The following is a 15,399-nucleotide window of genomic DNA, read 5'->3' as shown; positions in this document are numbered from 1 at the left end:
GCAGGCATTCTCCACTCAGACTCCCATGAAAGGAAGAGATGCTCATCCCGATTGTCTCTTCTGGCTGAGCTGCAGCTACCAGGAATATTAAGAACATAAGACCCTAAGGTTGGTGGTCATCACTGCTTCCTATGGGAGGGTAAGGTAAAGGTAAAGGGACCCCTGACCATTAGGTCCAGTCGCAAATGACTCTGGGGTTGAGGCTCTGGGGTTGTTTTACTGGCCAAGGGAGCCGATGTTTGTCTGCTTCTGCAGACAGTTTTTCCAGGTCATGTGGCCAGCATGACTAAGCCGCTTCTGGCGAACCAGAGCAGTGCATGGAAACGCCGTTTACCTTCCCGCCGGAGTGGTACCTATTTATCTGGTTGCACTTTGACATGCTTTCGAACTGCTAGTTTGGCAGGAGCTGGGACCGAGCAACGGGAGCTCACCCCGTCGCGGGGATTCAAACCACCGACCTTCCGATCGGCAAGCTCAGTGGTTTAGACCACAGCGCCACCCACGTCCCTATGGGGGGTAGTTCCATGGTTCAAGCTGCACAAAGTGTGTGCTTTGGCTACTGTAAACCCTGCAACATTCAGCTTCATTCCATGAGTTCTAGTGTTATAAGAGAGAGAAAAAACATTTTCTTTCTCCACACCAGGCATAATTCTATCAACTTCTATCATGCCGCCTCCTCCTCACCTTTTCTCGCAACTAAAAAGTCCCAAAGACCGCAGCCTTTCTTCCTAGGGGAGTCGCTCCATTCCCTCGATCATTTTGGGCACTGCCACCAACATCCTGATTGGCTATTCCAGCCCAGCAACATCTATCAGGAGTCTTGCTTCAAAAGTCACCTTAATGGCTCCCACATTGCTTAAACAATTACCTTATCGTAACATTTCCCCCTACTGCTCCGCGGCATATTAATGATGACGACAATGGTGTGGCTTTCACAATTGAATTCAGAGCCTTTAATGGGTCCGTTCCCTCCACAGGCAGATGGGAGTTGGTGCCATTTACGGCTGCACTTTTGTTGGAAATGCTTCATTTTTGCAGAAAGAAAAAAAGAGGGGGGGAAATTGAAAGAAAATGGCCCATGTCATCTAGAAATGTTAGTGGAGTAATCACAAAGCACAGCAAAATGAAACACTAAACCACCCCATAAAATGTTAGGGCTTCATCACCATAACTAATGAAAATATATGATTGACTCATAAAAAGCTCTTGGAAAGGGCCTTGTGCAATGACCGTTGTTTTATTAACGCTTATTAAACGGCTGTAATTGTTGGAAATGGCAGTTTTCCTGCTTTCCTCCTGGCTCCCTCTGAGCGGCTGTGCTCCTGTTGGGGATTTGTGCAGAAGGTGATTCTGACAGGTGCCAAACAGCTGAGGACGCTCTGCTCACATGCAGTTATTGATTGGTGCCTGACTCTGTTTCCCCAACGCCCCAAATTACATGGACAAAAGGCAGGATGAGGCAACAGAATTATTATTTTATAATAACAACAACAACATACATTTATTTCCAACATAACAAGTATAATAAAAGATGCCAAATAAAATAAAAGTAGAAAGGGATATCTAGAACTAAACAGAGAGGAACAAATTTCCATACCAAAACCAAACAAATTAATTATTTCCCGAACAGCTTAGTTATCGAACAAATTGACTCCTGAATGGAACAAACCTGGAAGTTTGCGAATGTTTTTTGGAAGCCGAACGTCCCACGCAGCTTACGCAGCTTCCGATTCAGCATAGGAAGCTCCTGCAGCCAATCAGAATCCACACCTTGGTTTTCAAACGGTTTTGGGAGTCGAACAGACTCCAGGAATGGATTAAGTTCAAGAAGCAATGTACATTATAATATTGATGATATTATTCTGTCGTTTGCCTTCTCTGGTTCTCACCACATATGTAAGCTTAACCATGCAGAAGATGTCCCAGATGTTAATTATCCCTTTTCTCATGGATCGTGCTCTCATTCCCCTGCCCACATACAATCTTAGAGTTGGAAGGGACCCTAAGGAGTCATCTAGTCAACCCCCTTGCAATGCAGGATTCACAGATAAAGAATCCCAGGCAAGTGGCTGCCTGGCCTCTGTTTGAAAACCTCCAATGAAAGAGAGTCCACCACCTCTTGCAGAAGTCAAACAGCTCTTACTTCTTTTCCTGATGTTTATTTGGAATCTCAAACCAATGGCTTCAAGTTACAAGGAAGGAGATTCTGACTAAAGATCAGGGAGAACTTTCTGAGGGTAGGAGCCACCTGACAGTGGGATGTACTCCTTCGATTAATGGTGAACTCTTCTTCCTTGGAGGTTTTTAAGCTATGGTTACCAGACGTCCCCGTTTCCCAGGGACAGTTTCCGGATTTACAAATCTGTCCCCGGACAAAATCCGTCCCCGGAATGTCCCCGGATTTCATTTAATGTCCCCGGATTTATATTTTAAGTGTTGTAGATTTATTAGTAGAGAATGAATGTTGCATGGTTGGTTCAACGGCACAAGACACATCATATGGGGACTTCCAGTGAGGCAAAATGGCGGGCGCCATGGCAGCGAGCAGCTCCTGAAGCCAGCCAGAGCCAATTACCAGGCTGGCTCCGGGCTGCTGAGACTGCCACTGCCAAGGGGTAACGGGGACACCCGGCACATCAACTGGGGGAACCGCTGACCCTCCTCCCACAACCCATATCGAGTTGGGAGCAAGAGTGCTTGGCCACCCGGCCAACTGCCCAGCGGTGCTCCGGGGCCAGTAAAAACCCCGGAGCTAATGTAGTGAGAAGGAGGAGAGGAGAAGGAGAAGGAAGAGAGAGGAAGAGGAAGGAGAAAAAAGAGGGGAGCCCTGACCTTGCCATGCCACTGCCACTGAGGAGGAGAGTTAGGAGAGCACTGGGAGGACAAGGACATGTGGCTGAGCCTACTCCATGGCAGCTAGTGCTCCAAGAGAGCAGGCCAGGACCCAGAGGAAGGCCACGCGACAGAGGAGACCACAGAAGAGAAGATATTGCTTCTTTATTTATTTTTAAAAATTATTTTTAAAAAAGAAAATTTTCTCTTTTTTAAAAAAAAGGGTCCCCGGAGTCTTTGAAAAAAAAAATCTTATTTTAAGGAAAGGTCAGATTCTTTACCTGTGAACCCTGCATTGCAGAGGGGTTGGGCCTGATGACTCTTGGCTTCCCTTCCAACTCTACAATTCTATGGTTCTATGGAGGGTGCTGTTGTAGCGAGTCAGGGGATTGAACTAGATGACTTTCAAGTCCTGCGCAGCTCCATGATCCTGTCATTCTAAAGCAGAGCATCTCAAGGCTCAAAGCTGGTTCTTCTGGTAGAGTATTTGATGGCCTTAGGAGGAGGAGAACCACTGCAGGCTCCACCTGGGGCTGCTGTGATGGCAGCCTCCCACCAGTCTCTTTGTCCTACTTGCACGTTTGTGGGCATCTGAGCCCTGTATTTTCATGCTGCTTTGTGGCTTGTTTCCCTTCCATCTGTGGCGCACCAAAAATAATAGGGCTCCCACAATGCACCAGGACACGGAGGCAGGTGACAGGCTGCATGTCATTTGACGTTCACTTTCATTATTTTAATTGCTGCTGTACAAATTTTTCCATTCAGCCGGGCCTGATTACACAGGGGGAGCAATCATCAACTCCGAAATTCAGTGTTATTGAACATGTTGTTTCGGTGACACACAAAGGCATGGCAGAGATGTGATTAAGACAAGCATTAGTTACTTCTGAAAAGCGAGCAGTAGATTTAGGAGCAATGAGGATTAATTTGGGATAATTTGCAACTTCTGAGTCATGGCAGAAGCAACGACCGATTTGTCTTGGGGCTTTTAAAATTAGCCTTTCAGACCAAGTAAGAAACCTCTTCTGTGGCAGGCAGGAGGGCGGGCAGGCACGTGTGTGTGTGTGTGTGTGTGTGTGTGTGTGTGTGTGTGCGTGCGTGTCCTTCACAAACGGCAGAGTTCACTTGGGAATATTTTGAGAAGCAACAACTGAAAGGAAAAAAAACGAGGGGGAGAGCAATGGTTCTCTTGACTCCTGTTGTAGTCACTGAGTCCTCCCTCCCCTCCACCCCCTCTCAGGCTCCCAGGGAAAACTTTTTTCACACATTGTCCCCTAACGGCATTTTGGCTTGCAGTATCCTTTCTGGCGGGGATGCGGGTGGCGCTGTGGGTTAAACCACAGAGCCTAGGACTTGCCGATCACAAGGTCGGCGGTTCGAATCCCCGCGACGGGGTTAGCTCCCATTGCTCAGTCCCTGCTTCTGCCAACCTAGCAGTTCGAAAGCACGTCAAAGTGCAAGTAGATAAATAGGTACTGCTCCGGCGGGAAGGTAAACAGCATTTTCGTGCGCTGCTCTGGTTCGCCAGAAGTGGCTTAGTCATGCTGGCCACATGACCTGGAAGGTGTACGCTGGCTCTCTCGGCCAATAAAGCAAGATGAGTGCCGCAACCCCAGAGTCTGCCACAACTGGACCTAATGGTCAGGGGTCCCTTTACCTTTTTATTCTTTCTGGCAGGCTTTTGGTCAGCTGCGTGTTTGAGCTGATTTAATGGCCTTTGCCTGGATCCCTCCTCTCTTGCTGTTCCTTGACTGTATTATCTGCTGCTTTCTGTCTGCATTTGCCTGTGGGATTTCAATCTCAGCCAACATCTCAGATTCTACCCAGGCGCAGTACAGACTTCATCCTGCTGGACAGCTCCCTGCATTGGCCCAGTGCCTGAAGAGCTGTCCAGAATTTGAGGCTCTCCACTCAAGGCTGGTGCTGCTGTCCTCTGAGATCTCTCCCCGCCCCCTGCTCCCCACTGAACCCCATAAAAAGAACCTGTTAGATCAGGCCAATGACCCATCAAGTCCAGCATCCTCTCAGTGGCCAACCAGATGCCCCAATGGGAAACTTCTCTCTAAACTAGGTAAAGGTAAAGGGACCCCTGACCATTAGGTCCAGTCGCGGCTGACTCTGGGGTTGCGGCACTCATCTCGCTTTATTGGCCAAGGGAGCCGACGTACAGCTTCCGAGTCATGTGGCCAGCATGACTAGGCCACTTCTGGTGAACCAGAGCAGCGCACGGAAACGCTGTTTACCTTCCTGCTGGTGTGGTACCTATTTATCTACTTGCGCTTTGACGTGCTTTTGAACTGCTAGGTTGGCAGGAGCAGGGACCGAGCAACGGGAGCTCACCCCGTCGCGGGGATTCGAACTGCCGACCTTCTGATTGGCAAGTCCTAGGCTCTGTGGTTTAACCCACAGCGCCACCCGCATCCCTCTCTCTAAACTAAGGACATCCCAAATGCTGCAACTGTTTTTCGACTTTCCCCATCTCTCCCAGCAGCTTCATGCTGTTCCAGAGGGTAGGACTGAACCAATGGATTCAAATGACAAGGAAGGAGATTCGGACTAAACATTACAAGGAACTTTCTGAGGGTTGGACCTGCACAACCGTGGAAGGGACTCCCTTGGAAAGGAGTGGCCTCTCCTTCTTGGCAGGTTTTAAACAGAGCCTGGATGGCCATCTGCCAGGTATTCTTTAGCTGTGATTCCCGTATTGCAGGAGTTGGGCTAGATGACCTTCTGAGTCTGTGCTGGTCTTGTGGGTTACCCAAGAGACGAGGTCCAAGTCCAGTCCGTGGTTGAAGGTGCAACGTGGAGGCAGTCTTTAGTAGCTGAAGCTGGGTGCAGGGCAGGGAGTCGGGTGAAGTCAGGAACAGGCTTGCAAGCAGGGAGCCAGGGCGGGTCAGGAGCTCAGGCAGGAAAGCAGGACAGGGTTCAGGCAGGAACTAGCAACCAACAATGTTGCTCCCGCAACTTGGGACTGGGGCTGGCCGGCTTTTATCTGCCCCGAGGCATAGGGCGGCCCCGATCCTCTGGTGACTCACCTCTCCTGGCCTGGAGGCGAGCACTCCTCCTGCGGGAACTTAGTTCCCTCCGCCTCTCTGCCCTGAGCCTCTGCAGCCCAGGAGAGGCTGGAGGGTCACCGGACCCAGAGGCAACCTCAGCTACCTCTGACGGGGCTGAGAGTGGAGCACCTGCAGGCAATGGGTCCTCCATCACCTCAGGAGCCAGAGCAGACTCAGCTGATGCCTGCACCTGAGGACCCAGCACAAGTGAGGACCCTTCAGGCTCAGCTGGTTCTGGAGGCAGGGAATCCTGTGCAGGCTGGGATCTCTCAGGTTCAGCATCCGAGTCCAAATCCCAGGCCATCACAGAGTCTCTCCCAACTCAGCAACACCATAATTCAACAGCCCTGCTGTTGGCAACTCAAGCCTTTTCTTGCTGGTGCTCCACTCTTCAACTACTTTCCTAGACAGTTGGGGGATGAGTCCTTGAGGGAACAGAGCAGTTTCTCTTGGCAAACTGCCCAGACCTACCCAAACAGCAGGCTGCTGACTGGAGGCAGCTCAACACATTGATGTATGGCTGTGTCTTCTTAAACAGAGGATCCATATTCTTAAACTTAAGTTGCCATGACGCTGGGACATTATGAACACTCCAAACCAATTAAATCTTACAAACAAACCAATCTTTGGTGGTGCAGCACATAAGGCTTGGTGTGCCTGTGAAATTAGACACCCATTGTTGTCCCCCTGGATTCTGCAGGCTGCTTTGCATGCATTGTAATTCACCCTGTCTCCTTACCCGCCGGGCCCTTTTCCTCCTGGATGCTCAAGGACAAAGCACACATGCAGTGCTGTACCCCAGGCAGACCCCTGGCTTGCCCAGAGAACTCCAGCTGGAGATGAGCTGTTTTCATAATGGGCTGTTGTCATGAATAGTGTGAATGTTAGGCCCAAAAGAAGATGGAGAATTCGCAAGGCATGATATGTTGGCAAGCGAAGCGAGAAACTAGTTTTATCAAAGAGGCATGTATGACTGTGGTGTTGTCTTAGGCTGTTGTTTCATTGTTTAGTCATGTCCAACTCTTCATGACCCCCTGGACCAGAGCACACCAGGCCCTCCTGTCTTCCACTGCCTCCCACAGCTTGGTCAAACTCATGTTTGTGGCTTCGAGAACACTGTCCAACCATCTCGTCCTCTGTCGTCCCCTTCTCCTTGTGCCCTCCATCTTTCCCAACATCAAGATCTTTTCCAGGGATTCTTTCCAGAGAGGTGGCCAAAGTATTGGAGCCTCAGCTTCAGGATCTGTCCTTCCAGTGAGCACTCAGGGCTGATTTCCTTCAGAATGGAGAGGTTGGATCTTCTTGCAGTTTATGGGACTCTCAAGAGTCTCCTCCAGCACCAGAATTCAAAAACATCAATTCTTCGGCGATCAGCCTTCTTGATGGTCCAGCTCTCACTTCCATACATCACAACTGGGAAAACCATAGCTTGAACTATACGGACCTTTGTTGGCAAGGTGATGTCTCTGCTTTTTAAGATGCTGTCTAGTTTTGTCATTGCTTTCCTCCCAAGAAGCAGGTGTCTTTAAATTTTTACGGTAAGCAAAAAAACCCCGGACAAAAACAGGGATGAACTGGCAATGGGCCACGGACATGAGATAAAGGTCTGGAAGATACTGTCTGTCTGCTCTGAGGTATGACTGGAAAGGGTTTTCTTGATGATGGTCCAGGAGGGCAGGAGAAGAGCGGTGGAGACAGCCCTTCAGCAGACAGCCCATGGTCGGCAATGGGAAAGAAGACTATAAAGAAGACTATAAAAAGGACCCCTTTGCATGCCCTCAGTGTGCCGGGACTAGTGCTACAGCTCGACACCCACAGCTCTTGCATGAGGCATGATCAACCTACGTGAAGGTCCTTGTATGGATGAATGAATGTGTGAACCTCTTGGTACGGTAAAGGTAAAGGGACCCCTGACCATTAGGTCCAGTCATGGCCGACTCTGGGGTTGTGGCGCTCATCTCGCTTTATTGGCCGAGGGAGCCGGCGTACAGCTTCAGGGTCATGTGGCCAGCATGACTAAGCCACTTCTGGCGAAGCAGAGCAGCGCACGGAAATGCCGTTTACCTTCCCACCGGAGCGGTACCTATTTATCTACTTCCACTTTGACATGCTTTCGAACTGCTAGGTGGGCAGGAGCTGGGACCGAGCAACGGGAGCTCACCCCGTGGCAGGGATTCGAACCGCCAACCTTCTGATCGGCAAGTCCTAGACTCTGTGGTTTAACCCACAGTGCCATCCACGTCCCAAACCTTTTGGTACCAATGTATTAATGTATACTTGACTATATGAAATAAATGTTACATGAAAGGTGTAACCCAGACCTGGTCTCCAATGTGTCTTATTGAAAGTCCTATAGGATACGGGATATAACTTGTCTCTCCAGAACCAGGTAACCACGGTTTGGTGACATAAATGGACACGGGGGGGGGGTCTGTCTCTTGTGAGCAATTAGGCACAGTCGATGGAACAGCACGAGGCCACCTATGTGTGCTGCCTGTAAGGTCCAAGGTCTGCATTCCCTTGTGAGTAATCTTTTGGGGAACATATCTGCCCAGTTATGGGCAAATCAGTTTAAGAATGATATTTGCCACCTGGAAGGTGTGCAGAGGAGGGCGAGCAAGAGGGTCAAGGGTCCAGGAACCAACAGTTGAGGGTGTTGGGGATGTTTAGCCTGGGAAAAAAGAGACTGGAAGGAGATAGGGCCACCTGTCATGAATGCTTTAGGGAAGTTTTTAAGGTTTGCAGTTTTAATCTGCTTTTAGTGTTCTGTTGGGAGCTGCCCAGCGTGGCTGGGGAAACCCAGCCAGATAGGCGGGGGTATAAATAATAAAATTATTATTATTATTATTATTATTATTATTTGTCAGGGGTTCAGGAGCAGAGGCGAGGGCAAGGGAGGAAACAGAGAGCGAGGGGGAGGAGGCAGAAGAAAGGATGAGTGATGACGACGACCCGAGATCTCCGAGTCTTTCCAGTGAATCAGAAGATTCACAAAAAGGAGCACCAGTGGCCAGGGCAAGGGGGGAGACTAGGGGGACACCCCAGGAAGATAGAGCCAGAGGGGACTCAGAGGGGAGCAGTTGGAAATCGGGACCAGCGTCACCGCCAGAGAGTAGGAAAGAGGAAGAGCGCCAGGGATCAAGCGCTGGCAGCTCGCAACAGGAGGGAGGGCACGAGTCAGGAGTGGCCACACCTTCATCGGGGAGCGAAGTAACGGTTAGACGGAAAGTGGAAGGTTGGGCGCGCGCGCCAAGTTCAAATGCACAGGAAGGTGGCGCAGTAGGCAGCCCGGAAAGGGAGCCAGGTCCTAAAGCCCGGCGCAAGGAGACAGGAGAGTCCAGGGGGTCAGCGTCAGAAGAATCCCGAAAGGAAGAGACCCAGGGGGGCAGAGGGACCCAGAGGAGAACTGTCAGGCGGAAAAGGTGGAGCAGGGCTAGGATATTAAGTTGGTGCGCAAGGGGCGGAGACTCAGACGGAGCTTCGCCGATCTAAGCATAAGACGTAGGGTTGCACGCAGCAGCTCGAGAATGGAGACTGTAACTCAATAAAGACTTTTATTTAACGATCGCTGGCTAGCGTGATCCTCTGTGAGCTAGGATCTGGAAGTAACCCTGACAGTAAGCTCCGTCTCTTCAAATTGTGGGCATCCACGGCCTCGTGGAGAGGAGGGAAAGCGGGTGCCTACAAGAGAGCTCACGAACGGCAGACAATATGACGGCCGAACAGCAAATAACGGAACTCAGAGAAGCAGTTTCACGACTGAATGCCGAGGCGCTGGCGTCCAGGAAGAGAGAGGAGGAAGCAGCTGCCGCCTACATGGATCTCCAGGTCAGGTTGGACGTGCTTACGAAGCAAGGGCAACAGACACCCAAACCAGAGGGGATTGGGTTGGGGAGACGCACAGGCGGTCTGGTCTCTCACTTCGATGGGAATTTGCAACAGTACCCCAACTTTAGAGCAGACGTAATGTGTGCACTGCAACTGCTGCACAAAGACTTTAGAGATGAACAAGAGAAAGTGGGGTTCGTCATGTCCCATTTGCATGGAGACGCTAAAGCATGGCTGCGCAATTTGTGGAGAGATAAGGATCCTGCGCTCCAAAATGCGGACGCCTTTATTAAAGCGATGGATGGGTGTTTTTTATCAAGCATTGACGTGGATCTTGCCCGAAAGGAGGTGCATGGACTAAGGCAAGGGAGGGCCAGCGTAAGGCAGTATCATGCCCGCTTTTTCGCTTTGGTCAGTGCCCTGGAATGGGACAGAGATTCGGCTCCTGTCAGAGACCTTTTTTGGGAGGGCTTGCACAACTCGGTCAAAGATGAGATTGCGAGGGGGGAGAGACCCCGGACCACGCAGGAGATCGTTCAGAGGGCGTTGGCGGTGGGGGTGCGGCTGGAAGAACGTCCGTGGAGCAGGGACGAAGGGCGCAGCGGGCGCGAACCAGCCAGGGGCTCCTCCTTCCTTCCCAGAGAAGCAGCGCGTGCGCAATCCACGCCTCCAACAGGGGGAGGGGTGGAACCGATGGAGGTTGGGAGTGCAAGGGCTCAGTCAGCAGCCAGAGCCCTAGCACCGGCAGCAGTGAAAGCGAAGCCTCCTAGAGGGAACAGGAAGTGTTATATCTGCGAGGATCCAGGGCATATGGCGAAAGAGTGTCCCCGGAGGCTCCACAAGCACACTGCAGCCTCAGCAATGGTGACTGCAGCAACGCAGCACGGAGAACCACAGCAGGGAAACGACGATGTCTGGCTGGAGGAAGAGGCACTGGGGCCCAGCCAGACGTGTCAGTGAAGCAGTCCCCAGAGATTTTACCGCCCATGGACCCCCTCCCGCCCAAGCCAGTAGTGAGGCTCACCGCATCGCTCCAGCTACCCAATGGAATCACCATGGACGTGCCGATCACCGTCGACTCGGGAAGCAATGCAGACTTCATAGGGCAGGACTTTGTCGACCGGCACGCTATACAGTTGCTGCCTGCCACGCTGCCCCTGCAGGTTGTCACGGTGGATGGCAGGGAGCTGCTAGGGGGGCAGGTGGTGAAGCAGACGCCACCTATGGTGCTGCGGCTTGGAAATCACAGGGAAATCATCAGCTTCAACGTCACTCAACTCTCGGACACGCCTATTGTATTGGGCATGAGTTGGCTGGACAAGCACAGCCCGACGCTGGCTTGGTACCAGAGGCAGCTGACCTTCGGCTCTTCCTTTTGTGCTGGACACTGCATCATGCCCCAGCAGGAAGGGGAGCAAGAGGAGTCACAGCTGCTGCTAGGCACGCTGCAAGCGATTCCCCACAAGTACGCAGAATTTTTGGAGGTTTTCTGCGAGAAGGAGGCAGACAAGCTAACCCCCCACAGACCATATGACTGCAAAATTGACCTGCTGCCGGGGGCGGCACTGCCCAAAGGGAAGCTGTATTCCATGACTGAAGAAGAACTGCAAGAACTCAAAGAGTTCATAGATCATAATTTGGAGCGCGGTTTCATCCGAGAGTCCCAGGCAGCGGGGGGCAGTCCTGTATTCTTTGTGAAGAAGCGAGACACGCCCCAAAAAAGACTCGTAGTGGACTACCGCATTTTGAACAGTGTGACCAAGCCATCGGACTTCCCCATGCCCCGAATCGACGACCTCCTCGCAAAAGTACGCAAGGGCAGCGTGTTCACCAAGTTGGACCTGCGAGGGGCGTACAACCTCATTCGCATGCGGGAAGGAGATGAGTGGAAGACAGCCATGTTCACGCCCCTGGGCACCTACGAATATAGAGTTATGCCTTTTGGATTGCAAAATGGCTCCCACGTTTTTCAAGCTTTCATGCATCACGTGTTGGCGGGGCTCCTCTACAAGACGTGCGTCTGTTTCTTGGATGACATCCTGATCTTTTCGGAATCGCAGCAGGAGCATGACAGACACGTCAGGGAAGTGCTGAGCAGGCTACAGCAACATAGGCTTTACGCCAAGCTGGAGAAGTGCCAATTCGACGTGACGGAGGTGGATTTCCTGGGCTACAAGTTGTCTGACAAGGGGCTCGCCATGGACAGCGCCAAGGTTCGAGCGGTGTTGGATTGGAAAAGCCCACGCAACCGGAAGGAGGTCCAACGGTTTGTCGGCTTCGCGAACTTCTATCGCAAGTTCATCAAAGGCTTCGCTATGCAGACAGCGGCCATCACGGACACGCTCAGTTCCAAGAAAAAGAAGTTCATCTGGACAGCGCAGGCGGAGCAGTCCTTTCAGGCACTCAAGCGTCTTTTCGCGTCGGAGGAACAGCTGCTTCATGTCGACCCCAGCAGACCGATGAGAGTTGAAACAGACGCCTCGGACAGGGCCGTCGGAGCAGTCCTGCTGCAGAAGGACCCGCAGGGGGTTTGGAGGCCCGGAGCGTTTTACTCCAGGAAGCTCAGCAAGTCCGAACAGAACTACACCATCTGGGACAGGGAGTTGCTGGCTATTCATGCAGCATTCAAAGCATGGAGGCACTTCCTGATTGGAGCCAAGCACACGGTGCAGGTCTGCACGGACCACAAGAATCTGGAGCACTGGCGCACGGCACAGTTCCTGAACCAGAGGCAGATACGTTGGGCTGAGTTCTTTGCGAACTTCGACTTCCGAATAGAGTATGTCCCGGGGGACACCAACATCATGGCGGACGCGCTCTCCCGTAAGCCACAGTATCTGGAGGACGCCACGCCAGCGGCCGCCATGCACATCTTCGCACCAACAGTGTGGGCGTGCGCTGCGACGACAGTGGACCTGGAGGCGGTGCGACGAGCGTTGCAGAATGACTCCTTCGCGCAAGCAAAGATGGCAGAGATGCAAAGGGGCACGGCAACGACCGACGGGTTCCAGCTGAGAGATGGATTGCTCATCCGCAAAGGGGCCATCTACGTGCCGGGAGACGAACTTCGCGCCAAGGTACTGCATCAGCTGCACGACGCGCCCACTGCCGGGCACTTTGGCAAGGAGAAGACGGTGGAATTAGTCGCCAGGGATTTCTGGTGGCCCGGAATGAGAGGGGAGGTCGCGGACTACGTGGCGAGGTGCGACACCTGCCAGAGGGCCAAACCAGTGCACAGACCGCCGGCCGGACTGTTGGAACCGCTGCAAACTCCGGTCGAACCATGGGAGAGAGTCGCCCTGGACTTCGTCACGGATCTGCCCAGCTCGAGGGGCAAGACGGCCGTGCTGGTGGTGGTGGACTTGTTCTCCAAGATGGCACATTTCATCCCGTGTGCGAAGGTGGCCACGGCGGAACAAACCGCCAAACTGTTCATAGACCACGTGTTCAAGGTTCACGGTCTGCCACGGTCTATTCTGTCCGACCGCGGGCGGCAGTTCATCTCGAATTTCTGGCAGAAGCTGATGGGCTTCCTAAACGTCAAGATCAACCTGGCGTCGGCGAGACACCCGCAGACCAACGGGCAAGCGGAGCGGGTCAATGCCATCATGCAGCAGTACCTGAGATGCTATGCGAATCAACAGCCTGCGACGTGGGTGGATTACCTGCCGCTCGCCGAGTTCGCCTACAACAACACGAAGCACGTGTCCACGGGGGTCACGCCGTTCTTCGCCAACAACGGGAGGCACCCCAGAACCTTCCCGGGACTGGAAAGACTGGTGGAGGGGGAGCCGCAGACAGCAGATGCGTTCGCGTCGGAGTTGCAGGAGGTCCACGATCAGCTGCGGCGGCACCTGGAGCTGGCCAAACACGCATACAAGGTGCAGGCAGACAAACACAGAAGGGTTGGCGAAGAGATCCATGTGGGAGACTGGGTCTGGTTAGCAGCCCACGCAGTGCCGGCCAGGTCGTTGGCCAAGAAGAAACTAGGGCATAAGCAACTGGGGCCCTACCAAGTCGAAGAGCAGGTCAACCCGGTGGCTTTCAGGCTGGCGCTTCCGGAGGGTTCCAGAATGCATCCGGTGTTCCACAGATCGGTGCTCACTCCCTACAAGGCACCGCACAGGTTTCAGGAACCCGGAACGGCGCCGAGTCCGCTCCGAGAGGGAACCAGGCAACGGGGAGTGGCACAGGAGGTGCGCCTCAACGAAGTCACGGAGATTTTGGACTCCAGATGGGGGGAAGAGGGGGTAGAATACCTTCTCGCTAAGGAGGGCACCCCGGCCAGTGCCAACAGCTGGGTGCCGGGCTACGCTTTAGATGAACCTCTGCTCAAGGAAGAGTTTCATGCCCTCTTCCCCCATAGGCCAATGCCAGCGGACTTTTTCGACGACTGTCTTTTCACGCCCACGTTTTCAGCCAGCACGTTCCGGGGGTTCGACTCGGATGAGGAACCGACACGAGACGCCCGTTCCCCGGAGGGGTCACCCTCGGGATCTGCTTCAGAACCCTCGTATTGGTGGGATGATCGACCAGAGGAGCAGTGGCGCAGAAAGTGGCTGGAGGGTCCAGGACGAGCAACGCCTCCAGAAGGAAGCGAGGGAGAGACGGACATGGACGTTTTCGGGGACGACCAGGGTTTCGAGCACGGCGGCACAGAGATGGAAGCAGAGGTGACCGTCGTCGACGAGAGCAGGGAGGAAGAACCGGAAGACTTCAGATGGAGGCCCGCCACGGGAAGCGAACTGTACCCGACATTCGTCCCTTTGACACGGCAGCACCCAGCTCCCGCACCGGAAGGAGGGGAGGGGGGAAGAGGGGGCTTCGAGGGGGGGATGGATGTCAGGGGTTCAGGAGCAGAGGCGAGGGCAAGGGAGGAAACAGAGAGCGAGGGGGAGGAGGCAGAAGAAAGGATGAGTGATGACGACGACCCGAGATCTCCGAGTCTTTCCAGTGAATCAGAAGATTCACAAAAAGGAGCACCAGTGGCCAGGGCAAGGGGGGAGACTAGGGGGACACCCCAGGAAGATAGAGCCAGAGGGGACTCAGAGGGGAGCAGTTGGAAATCGGGACCAGCGTCACCGCCAGAGAGTAGGAAAGAGGAAGAGCGCCAGGGATCAAGCGCTGGCAGCTCGCAACAGGAGGGAGGGCACGAGTCAGGAGTGGCCACACCTTCATCGGGGAGCGAAGTAACGGTTAGACGGAAAGTGGAAGGTTGGGCGCGCGCGCCAAGTTCAAATGCACAGGAAGGTGGCGCAGTAGGCAGCCCGGAAAGGGAGCCAGGTCCTAAAGCCCGGCGCAAGGAGACAGGAGAGTCCGGGGGGGTCAGCGTCAGAAGAATCCCGGAAGGAAGAGACCCAGGGGGGCAGAGGGACCCAGAGGAGAACTGTCAGGCGGAAAAGGTGGAGCAGGGCTAGGATATTAAGTTGGTGCGCAAGGGGCGGAGACTCAGACGGAGCTTCGCCGATCTAAGCATAAGACGTAGGGTTGCACGCAGCAGCTCGAGAATGGAGACTGTAACTCAATAAAGACTTTTATTTAACGATCGCTGGCTAGCGTGATCCTCTGTGAGCTAGGATCTGGAAGTAACCCTGACATTATTATTATTATTTATTATTATTATTATTATTATTATTATTATTATTATTATTATTATTACAGTGGTACCTCAAGTTATAGATGC

This window comes from Podarcis vaucheri (assembly GCF_965113315.1).
Source record: "Podarcis vaucheri genome assembly, chromosome: 7".
NCBI lineage: Eukaryota > Metazoa > Chordata > Lepidosauria > Squamata > Lacertidae > Podarcis > Podarcis vaucheri.
Note: the sequence above shows the minus strand (reverse complement) of the source record.